The following is a 12,246-nucleotide window of genomic DNA, read 5'->3' on the forward strand; positions in this document are numbered from 1 at the left end:
TATTTGTGTGATTAATGATAAATTGCATATATTGTAAAACTTTTGTTAAAGTGTTTGTTTAACAAAGAATATGATACTTACTTTACTGTGTATGTTCTAGATCAGCGTTACCTGTTCGTGATTTGTTCAGCGCAATAATCCTAAGATTGTTTTGTCCTTTGGGATATTTTCAGTGGTTGGAGAGAAGGGTAGACAACCGGGTGACAGAGCGCTGGAAGAACTCAGCAGGTCAGGCAGCATCCGTGGAGGGAATGGGCAGGTGACGTTACGGGTTGGGACTCTTGTTCGGACTGATTCGAGTCACAGAGTCACACAGCACAGAACATGATAGGGTGAAGGCACATAATCTTTTACCCAAAGGAGAGAAATCAAGACCCAAAGGACATAGGTTTAAGGTGAGGGGGAAAGATTTAATTGGAAGCTGAGTGACAAAATATTCCACAGACGGTGGTGGGTAGAAACATAGAAACACAGAAAATAGGTGCAGGAGGAGGCCATTCGGCCCTTCGATCCAGCACCGCCATTCATTGTGATCAAGGCTGATTATCCACAATCAGTAACCGCTGCCTGCCTTCTCCCCATATCCCTTGATTTCACTAGCCCCTAGAGCTCTATCTAACTCTCTTTTAAATTCATCCAGTGAATTTGCCTCCACTGCCTTCTGTGGCCGTGAATTCCACAAATTCACAACTCTCTGGGTGAAAAAGTTCTTCTCACCTCAGTTTTAAATGGTCTCCCCTTTATTCTTAGACTGGGGCCCCTGGTTCTGGACTCCCCCAACATTGGGAACATTTTTTCTGCATCTAGCTTGTCCAGTCCATTCATAATTGTATACGTCTCTATAGATCCCCTCTCATCCTTCTAAACTCCAGTGAATACAAGCCCAGCCTTTTCAATCTTTCCTCGTACGACAGTCCCTCCATCCCAGGGATTAACCTCGTGATCCTACGCTGCACTGCCTCAAAAGCAAGGATGTCCTTCCTCAAATTAAGAGACCAAAACTGCACACAATACTCCAGGAGTGGCCTCACCAGGGCCCTGTACAACTGCAGAAGGACCTCTTTACTCCTATACTCAAATCCTCTTGTTTTGAAGGCCAACATGCCATTCGCTTTCTTCACTGCCTGCTGTACCTGCACGCTTACTTTCAGTGACACCTGGATAGATGCATGGACAGGAAAGATTTAGAGGGATGAGGTCCAAATGTGGGCAGGTGGGATGAGTGTAGATGGGGCTTCTTGGTGTGCAGGGATGAGTTGGGCTGAAGGGCCTGTTGAATGCTGTGCTGCATGACTCTGTGACTCTGTTTCAAGCTGATGCATGTGAGGCTGGTGTGCCCCGGACAGAAAGACATGAATGAAAGCGTATACACTGGCAGAACCTGCAGGATATGTGTGGTGCCACTGCCACAGATTGAGAATGAGAAGACTGATGACATGTCAGGGTTCCATGTGTCACTGAAATGGATATACTGTTTTCCGTGAGATAAAGAGACAGCACAGACATGATGGCTGAATGGTCTGGTTGTGTCTCGTGAAAGAGTCTTTAATTCCACAGTTGGTAGAGCCACTGCCTTACAGCGCCAGAGACCCAGGTTCTATCCTGACCACGGGTGCTGTCTGTGTGGAGCTTGCACGTTCTCCCTGTGACCACATGGGGTTCCTCCGGGTGCTCCGGTTTCCTCCCACATCCCAAGCACGTGCGGGTTTGTGGGTTAATTGGCCTCTGTAAACTGCCCCTAGTGTGTAGGGAGAGGATGAGAAAGTGGGATAGCATAGAACCAGTGAAGAAAGGTCTTGACCCGAAACGTCACCCATTCCTTCTCTCCAGAGATGCAGCCTGTCCTGCTGAGTTACTCCAGCATTTTGTGTCTATCTTGGGTGTAAAGCAGCATCTGCAGTTCCTTCCTATGCCAGTGTAAATGTGTGATCGATGATTGGCATGGACAGTGGGCCGAAGGGCCTGTTTCCATGCTGCATTTCTTAATCAATCAAGTAAGGGCATCCTCAACGCAGACTGCAGAGTGCGATGGGGAAGGGAGATGCTAGGATCATGATGGCACAGGCACCCAAAACATTATGACCCGATGAGCCAAAACATTATGCCCACCTGCCTAACATGCTGTTGGTCCTCCGTGTGCAGCCCCATACGCAGCAGGGTGCGATGCACTGTGTATTGTGACACATTCCTCCCGTGACCACCATTAACATTTTCTGTGACTTGTGCCACAGTCGACCTTCTGTCGGTTCGGACCAGACGGGATATCTTTCGTTGCCCTCGCGCATCGATGAGCCTTGGGCGCCCAACACCCTGTCTGTTGCCAGTTTGTGGTTTGTCCCTCCTCGGACCACTGTCGGTAGGTACTCACCACTGCTGACAGGGAGCACCCCACAAGCCTTGCCGTTTCAGAGATGCTCTGACCCAGTCGTCTGGCCATAACAATTTGGCCCTTGTCAAAGTCGCTCAGGTCTTTACTCCTGCCCATTTCTACCCTGGTCCACTCGTCCCTTCCTACCCAAACCACCCCATCCCCGGGCACTTTCCCCTGCAACCGCACGAGATGCAACACCTGTCCCTTTACCTCCCCCCTCGACTCCATCCAAGTCCCAAACAATCTTTCCAGGTGAGGCAGAGGTTCACCTGCACCTCCTCCAACCTCATCTATTGTATCCGCTGCTCTAGATGTCAACTTCTTTACATCGGCGAGACCAAACGCAGGCTTGGCAATCGTTTCGCTCAACACCTTCGCTCAGTCCGCTTTAACCAACCTGATCTCCTGGTGGCTGAGCACTTTAACTCCCCCTCCCAGTATGACCTTTCTGTCATGGGCCTCCTCCATTATCAGACTGAGGCCCACCGGAAATTGGTGGAACAGCACCTCATATTTCACCTGGGCATTTTACACCCCAGCGGGATGAACATTGACTTCTCTAACTTCAGATAGTTCCTCTGTCCCTCTCTATCCCCTCCCCCTTCCCAGTTCTCCCACTGTCTTCCTGTCTCCGACTACATCCTATCTTTGTCCCGGCCCCTCCCCTGACATCAATCTGAAGAAGGGTCTAGACCCGAAACGTCACCCATTTCTTCTCTCCTGAGATGCTGTCTGACCCACTGAGTTACTCCAGCATTTTGTGTCTACCTTCAAGAACTGACTTCACTTGCTACCTAATATATCCCACCCCTTGACAGGTGCCATTGTAACAAGATAATCAATGTTATTCACTTCCCCGATCAGTGGTCATAATATTTTGGGCTGATCGGTGTAGGATGACAAGACATGCCTTTCAAGGCAAGCTGAGGTCTTTTGCTAGTAACTGATTGATCCTGTATCACCCAATATAAACCTGACTGGCTTGCTAGATAGATCTCTTAAGGATAGCGGAGTCAGGGGGTATGGGGAGAAGGCAGGAACAGGGTACTGATTGAGAATGATCAGCCATGATCACATTGAATGGCGGTGCGTACAGGCTCGAAGGGCCGAATGGCCTCCTCCTGCACCTATTGTCTATTGTCTATTGTATGAAGACCTGATTTGAAAACAATCCAGCATATAAAATAGAGAATTGAAAGCTCAGAATGTCCGAGTTGATATTTTTTTCTCTCTGTGCAGTTTTGTACATTTGTGATAACTTGCCCAGACTGTTTACTTTCATGTCCCGTTGCATCTGAACCAAGCACTGCAGGTTTGGTAAGCCATGATCATTTCCAATTAACGTATGGCTGGAAATATATCTCAGGATGAGCATTCTTAAAAGTAGGAAATATAAATGATTCTGTGGCAAATAAAACTAAAATCTGTGGAACTGGTGCAGTTTTAGACCAATAATCTTGGTTCTGTCGTGTTCTCAAAAAGCACTTTTGCAGTATAGATATATAAGATTTTAAATGTAATCTATTTTCCTTTGGCAAGTGTTGAAAAGTATTAGATATTATTGTGTAATGCAGAATAAAGTTTCCATTTTGAGTATGCATGTTGTCTTTTCATTGCATGGTTTTTAAATTGGATGTGGAAAGCCACTGATGCAGGTCCTGATGGTATGGATATTGGATGTGGAAAGCCACTGATGCAGGTCCTGATGGTATGGATATTGGGAAGACAGTGGGGAACTGAAACAAAATCAGAATAATACAGCAAAATACAAACTGCCAGAGGAACTCAGGGGGGCAGACAGAGCAGACGCAAGGAACTGGAGATGCTGGATTACAAAAAAACACAAAGTGCCGGAGTAACTCAGGGGCTCAGGCAATATCTCTGGGGGTCATGGATCAGGTTAGGAGAGGGAGAGAAAGGTGGAAATGAGGTGGGGGTCGGAGAAGTGATGGGTGGATACAGGTGAGTGGTGTTTTGATTCGCAGTGGATAAAGGCCAATGATGGAAGAAATGGGGTTAGGAGTAGGGGTGGCAACTGAAGTTGGTCAGAGGAGGGCAGCTGAAGTGTGCGGGGATTCGCTGAGCAATCACATTTAGCAAATTGGTAAGTTGGCAAATTAATCAATTAGGCAATTTAACTGCTAATATAAGCAAAGCTTGCTCTCGAGGAGCAGCCTGTTGGGAGAGCGGTCTTGTCAAGGGAAGTGCCTTGTCGAGAAAAGTGCGAGTCTTTGGTTCGAGAGTCTTCGGCGAGGAGGCTGAGGGAGGAGGCCACACCAAAAGTTAGAGAGGGTGAGACGATACAAGGAAATGTCAGGCAAGCTGATTCAGTGTGATGTCTGCAGGATGTGGGAGGTCAGGGACACTGCTGGTGCCTCTGGCTGCTACAAGTGTGGTAAGTGTGTCCAGGTTCAGCTCCTGAAGGACCGTGTTGGGGAACTGGAGAGGCAACTGGATGACCTCAGGATCATCCAAGAAACGAGACATTCCTGGACAAGTCCTACAGCGAGATTATTACACTGAAGGTACTGGAAGAGATAAGATGGGTGACGGTGAGAAAAGGAAGGAAACATGGAGTGCAAGGGACCCCGGGTGTTGTACCTCTTGAGAACAGGTTCACCCACCTGGAAGCTGTCGGGGCAGAAGACGTTGCCACACTGAGCGGCAGACTGGTTTGCAAAACAAAACGTACTGTTGAGCCAAAACCAAAGAGGCCAACGTCAGGCAGAGTCGTGGTAGTAGGGGACTCCATTGTGAGAGGTACGGACAGGGGTTTCTGCGGCAACAGGCGGGATTCGAGGATGGTGTGCTGCCTCCCTGGTGCCAGGATCTAGGATGTCGGACAGAGTGCAGGAAATCCTCAACGGCAAAGGTGAACAGCCGGAAGTGGTAGTGCATGTCGGCACAAACGACGTCCGAAAGAAGGGGATGGATATTCTGCAGCGTGACATTAGAGAGCTCGGAAAAATGCTGAAAAGCAGGACCTCCAGGGTGGTTATCAATACAATACAATACAATACAATACATCTTCATTGTCATTGTACAGGGGTACAACGAGATTGGGAATGCGCCTCCCATACGATGCAATAAATTAATTAGCTAGTCAGTATTAATTTAAACAACCCAATGAAACAAATTGTAACAGTTTTAAAACAGAATAAAGTGCAAGTAGATCTGTGCCGATTCACTGTGCGATGTGACCATCCGGCTCAGCAGGACCGGTTCATAGCAGCTATGGCCCTGGGGATGAAGCTGTTCCTGAGTCTGGAGGTGCGGGCATAGAAGACCTTGTATCGTCTGCCCGATGGAAGGAGTTCGAACAGACTGTTGCAGGGGTGTGAAGAGTCTTTGTGGATGCTGGCGGCTTTTCTGAGGCATCGTGTGTTGTAGATGCCCTCCAAGGCTGGTAGCTGTGTTCCGATGGTCCTCTGAGCTCTATGGACTACCTGCTGAAGAGCTTTCCTCTCTGCCTCCGTGCAGCTGAGATACCACACAGGGATGCCATGCGTTAGGATGCTCTCTATGGTGCAGCGGTAGAATGTCGTCAGCAGCTGTTGGGGTAGACCAGACTTCTTCAGTGTTCTTAGGTAGAACAGTCGTTGCTGTGCCTTCTTGACCAGCGCAGCAGTGTTATTGGACCATGTTAGGTCCTCCGAAATGTGAGTGCCCAGAAACCTGAAGCTGGACACTCTCTCCACACTGTCCCCGTTGATAAAGATCGGGGCGTATTCCCCGTTGTGTGACCTACGGAAGTTGATGATCAGCTCCTTGGTCTTAGTAGTATTTAGGGGCAGGTTGTTATCAGAGCACCAGTCCGCCAGGTTCTGCACCTCCGCTCTGTATTTTGTTTCATCACCGTTGGTGATAAGCCCGATCACCGTTGTGTCGTCTGCAAACTTGACAATGGTGTTGGTGTCGAATGCAGGAACACAGTCGTGTGTGAAGAGGGAGTAGAGCATGGGGCTCAGAACACAGCCCTGTGGTGTGCCGGTACTCAGGGTGATAGTGGAGGACAGGTGCGGGCCCATTCTCACTGCCTGCGGTCGCTCCAGCAGGAAGTCCAGGATCCAGTCGGTTCTCCGGTTCTATCTCCGGTTTACTTCCAGTTCCTCGTGCTGGTGAGGGCAGGAACAGGGAGATAGGGGATCTGAATGTGTGGCTGAGGAGCTGGTGCAGGGGGCAGGGATTTAGATTCGTAGACCACTGGGATCTGTTTTGGGGTAAGGGGGAATTGTAAAAAAAGGGACGGATTACACCTTAACAGGTGGGGGACCAGCATTCTGGCAGGCAGGTTTGCCACTGCTACACGGGTGGGTTTACACTAAATAGTGGGGGGGGGGAGGGGGGGTCAAATGGGATAGTCAAGGATGGAGTTAAAGGGAAAGAGAGTAAAGGGATAGTTAATGACCCCAGAATTAACAGGAAAGAAAGGTCACAAAGGGATAGGAGAGTGTGGCCAAGTGTAATAGGGATCGATGTGAAAGGTGAGATGAGTAAGGAATTAAAAGTATTGTATATGAATGCGCGAAGTATAAGAAGTAAAGTAGATGAGCTTGAGGCTCAGTTAGAGGTTGGTAGATATGACATTGTGGGGATTACAGAGACGTGGCTGCAGGAGGATCGGGCCTGGGAACTTAATATTCAGGGTTATACATTCTATAGAAAGGACAGGCAGGTGGGCAGAGGAGGTGGGGTAGCTCTGCTGGTGAGGGATGGAATTCAGTCCCTTGCGAGGGGTGACATAGGGACTGACGAGGTAGAGTCACTGTGGATAGAGTTGAGGAATTGTAAAGATAAGAAGACACTAATGGGAGTTATCTACAGACCCCCAAACAGTAGCCCGGATGTAGGGTGTAAGTTGCAGCAGGAGTGGAAGCTGGCATGTAACACAGGTAATGTGTTTTTGTTTTTGTTTTGGCATGGTTTTTGTTTTTGTTTTTGGCTGTGTGTGTGTGGGGGGTGTGGGGGGGGTGGGGTGGGGTGGGGGAAACCTTTCTTTTTTTAGGTCTCTTCCTCGGGGCGCGGCTCGGCCGCGGGGCCTTCCATCGGCCGCAGGGCCTTCCATCGCCCGGCCCAGCTCGGCCGCTGGACTTAACATCGCCGGCGCGGCTCGGCCGCAGGGCCTTCCATCGCCCGGCTCGGCCGCGGGGCCTTCCATCAGCCCGGCGCGGCTCAGCCACGGGACGGTTCAGTGCCCGGTGCGGCTCGGCCGCGGGGCCTTCCATCCCCTTGCGGGGGCTGTGCGTGTCGGTCGCCTCGGGAGGGGTCGAGCTGCCTGTCCGTGGGCGTGGGGGGGAAGAGAGTGGAAGTTTTGTTGCCTTCCATCACAGTGAGGGGGTGTTTGGAGTCACTGTGATGGATGTTTGTGTTGGGGTCGTGTATCTTGTGTTTTTTCTTTTTTGTTGTGTTCTGTGACTGTTGGAAATGTAATTTAGTTCGGTATCTCGGTACCGAATGACAATAAAGCTCATATCATATCATATCATATCATATCATAATGCCACTGTGGTGATGGGGGATTTCAATATGCAGGTGGACTGGGAAAATCATGTTGGTTCTGGACCCCAAGAAAGGGAGTTTGTAGAGTGCCTCCGAGATGGATTCTTAGAGCAGCTTGTAATGGAGCCTACCAGAGAAAAGGCAATTCTAGATTTGGTGTTGTCCAATGAACCAGATTTAATAAGGGAACTCAAGGTAAAATTGTATAAGGCAGTTGTATAGATCAAATGCTTGCATCGTTCTAAAGCAGGTGTCAGGAGAAGGCAGGAGAATGGGGTTAGGAGGGAGAGATAGATCAGCCATGATTGAATGGCGGAGTAGACTTGATGGGCCGAATGGCCTAATTCTACTCCTATCACTTATGACCTTATGACCTAATACAAAAGGCTATGTGGAGGAGAGGCGTGAATGTGAAACCAGAGAAAAGGATACAGGCGAAAGGATACAGGGGAAGGGGTTAGAGGGCTGGGATAGTGTGAGTAATGGGTGCTAGGCACAGGCAATTACTGAAACAGGGACCAAGATACACCAGCAGGATGGGAGGCCAGACGATGTTTTGGGTCAAGTCCTTTCTTCAGACAGAATGCCACGCACAGTAAGTAAATAAACATTCTCATCTCTCTATTATCCTAAATCTGTGTCCTCTGGTTACTGATTATCCTACCAGTATAAAAATAACCATCAAAACTCATTACATTTGGAGGGGCGATGTCATTAAAACATACCGAATAGTGATAGGCCAGGGTGGAGCATACAACATCTTGTTGGCAGCCTTTCCTGGAGACCGGCCCGGCGCTTCATGCCGCGGGCACGGCGCGGACTTTAACATCGTGGAGCTGCGATCCTTTGCCAGGGATCGACTCTGGAGAGCTCCAACTGCGGGGCCTGTGGACTTTAACACCGTGAAGACCGCCGTCTCTGGTGAGAAGAGGTTGACTCGGGAGCTCCGTGCCGCGGAGAGTTTCAACCGTCCCGACGCGGGGAGTTTCGATCATCCCGACGTGAGGGCCTCGGACAGTCGGCAGCGGCGACTGTGGACGGTTCAACAGCCCCGACCGCGGGTGAACAAAGAGGAAGATGGTTGAACTTTATTACCTTCCATCACAGTGAGGAATGTGGAATCCGCTGGGGTGGATGTTCATGTTAAATTTTATTTTATGTGGCTGTGTGTCTTGTTGCTTTTCACTTAGTATGGCTGTATGGTAACTTACATTTCACTGCACATGAAATGGTACATGTGACAATAAATTGATCTTGAATCTTGAATCTTCTACGTTGCAAGGTCAGACAGAAATCCTACTCGTCTGTTCATTTACTGAAACTAGATGGAATTGCAGGATGTTTCTCTGCTGTAGACTCTGTGAACCTGGTTGTGATGTTACCAAAGACCACCACAGTGGATCTCAAACAGGGGATTTACCATCATCTGTTGCAGGATAAATAGGTGACCTTTCTAGTCGAGACTCTTCTTCAGACCAAAAACGTTCTATAGAACAAAAAAGATGGAAAAGGGTCTTGACCCGAAACGTCGCCAATTCCTTTTCTCCAGAGATAATGTCTGACCCGCTGAGTTACTCCAGCTTTTTGTGTCTATCTTCGACACTGACAATGGGCTTGGCTTCTGATACCCGAGGCTTCCTGGAAACCCCATCAGATGCGAACAGTTAATGTTTTCAAGAGAGAGTTAGCTTTAGCTCTTAGGGCTAATGGAGTCAAGGGATAAGGGGAGAAGGAAGGAACGGGGTACTGATTGTGGATGATCAGCCATGATCACAGTGAATGGCGGTGCTGGCTCAAAGGGCCGAATGGCCTCCTCCTGCACCTATTTTCTATGTTAAATCAGGTGCAAGAGACACTTGAAAGGAAGTTAACCATATCTCAGTTACACATGAAACTGCAGGCGCTGGAATCTTCAGCAAAACACAAAGTGCTGGAGGAACTCGGTGGGTCAGGTAGCATCTGTTTCCCAGGGAGTACAAATACCTGGGAGTGTACCTGGACAGTAAACTGGACTGGTCCAGGAACGCTGGGCACTGTACAAGAAGGGACAGAGCCGGCTGTACCTTTTGAGAAGGCTCCACTCCTGAGGAGTACCTTCAGTAACAGACTGGTCCCACCAAGATGCAGCACAGAACGTCACAGGAGATCCTTCTACCCTGTGGCTATCAAACTGTACAACTCCTCCCCCTTCTGTCACGGGGAGACTGAGACTGAGGCTGAGACTGACCCCCTCCTCAATCTATAAAGTATAAAGTATAAAACACTTTTATTGTCATCCAGAAACATGTTTTTGGACGAAATTACGTTACCCACAGTCAACAATGAGAGGCAATAGAAAGAAACCAATAAAACACACAATCACAAAAACCAACATACAACAAAAAACATCCATCACAGTGAGTCTCTGGCGGCACGGTGGCGCAGCGGTAAAGTTTCTGCTTTACAGCGAATTCAGCGCCGGAGACTCGGGTTCGATCCTGACCATGGGCGACGTCTGTACAGAGTTTGTACGTTCTCCCCGTAACCTGCGTGGGTTTTCTCCGAGATCTTCGGTTTCCTCCCACACTCCAAAGACGTACAGGTTTGTAGGTTAATTGGCTTGGTAAATGTAAACATTGTCCCTAGTGTGTGTAGGATAGTGTTAGTGTGCGGGGATCGCTGGGCGGCACGGACTCGGTGGGCCGAAGGGCCTATTTCCGCGCTGTATCTCTAAATCTAAATCTAAATCTCCTCCAGTCACCTCCTCACTGCGATGGAAGGCCAGAAGGTCTTCTCTCTTCCCCTGCCGTCTTCTCCCATGGTCAGGCAGTCGAAATTGCCACGTCGGGCGGTCGGGGCTCCCGACAGTGAAGCCGCCACCGGGCGGTGGAAAATCCCGTTGTTCCAGGCCGCGCTGGACGGTGAAAGGTCCGCAGCGGGCCGACCCAAGCCCCAATCTTTGCACATCCCCAATCCTTTCCACTGGTCACTTTCATAGAGTCCTACAGCACAGAAAAAGGCCCTTCGGCCCATCGTGTCCGTGCCGCCCGTTACCAAACACAGTCTAATTTTAATCCCATTTTCCCGCATTTGGACCGTAGCCCTGAATGTTGTAGCATTTCAAGTGCCCATCCAAATGCCTCTTAAATGTTGTGAGTGTTCCCGCCTCCACCACCACCCCAGGCAGTGAGTTCCAGACTCCAACCACCCTCTGGGTGAAAAAGTTCTTTCTCACATCCCCCCGAAACCTCCCTCCCCTTACCCTGTATCTATGTCCCCTCGTTGTTGAACCTTCCACCAGTGGAAGAAGTTCCCTGCCATCTACCTTATCTATGCCCCTCATGATCTTGTACACCTCGATCATGTCCCCTCTCAGCCTTCTCTGCTCCAGGGAAAACAACCCCAGTCTGCTCAGTCTCTCCTCATAGCCGAGGCCCTTCATCCCTGGCAGCATCCTGGTGAATCTCCTCTGCACCCTCTCCAAAGCCATCACATCCTTTCTATAATGTGGTGACCAGAACTGTACACAATACTCCAGCTGCGGCCTCACCAGTGTTCTGTACAATTCCATCATTACCCCCCTACTTTTATATTCGATGCCCCGGCTAATGAAGGCCAGTAACCCATATGCCTTTTTGACCACCCTGTCCACCTGTCCTGCTGCCTTCAAGGACTTGTGTACCTGTACTCCAAGGTCCCTCTGTACCCCTGTCTTCCCTAGGGTCCTTCCATTCATGGTGTACTCCCTCTCCAAGTTATTTCTGCCAAAGTGCATCACCTTTAATCTCATGTTTCATGTATCTTGTGTTTTATGACTGTTGGCAGACCAATTTCCCTCCTGGGATAAATACAGTTCTATCGAATCGCATCGCATCTGTGGAGAGATTAGACAGAGGACTTTTCATGACGGGACGCTTGTACAGACTGATTTTATTGAATTGTGGAAGAGTCCGTGAGGTGTCTTGGATGTTGGTCATAAGGGGCTGGATAAGAGGGACAAGGTAGAATGGAGGTATTTGGGGAAGAGTTCTGTGGGCCAGGAGCAGGTGTAAACAACGGGTCTGCCAGGGCAGTCCAGCTGGAATATTTTGTGAAGGAGTTGGGCATTGACAGTATGGGGAACTATACAGTTGGATGCTGTGGAGGGGAGATCAGTTTGATGTCCACCGGGTGGCGCCACCACACTGGCCGCCTCGCCAACAGTCCGTCTGTCCTCTCTACTTTTTTTTTGTTATTTTCAATGTGTGTTAAAGTGTGTTTCAGTGTTCCTTGGTTTGTTTTATGTGGGGGGTGGGGGGGGGGGGGGGGGCGGAGGGAGTTGGGGGAAACTTTTTTTCAATCTCTTACCACGATGGAGATGTGATGTTTCTCCGTATCGTATCTCCGTCCCCACTGCG

Source organism: Rhinoraja longicauda, chromosome 9 (assembly GCF_053455715.1).
Source record: "Rhinoraja longicauda isolate Sanriku21f chromosome 9, sRhiLon1.1, whole genome shotgun sequence".
NCBI classification, from domain to species: Eukaryota; Metazoa; Chordata; class Chondrichthyes; order Rajiformes; family Arhynchobatidae; genus Rhinoraja; species Rhinoraja longicauda.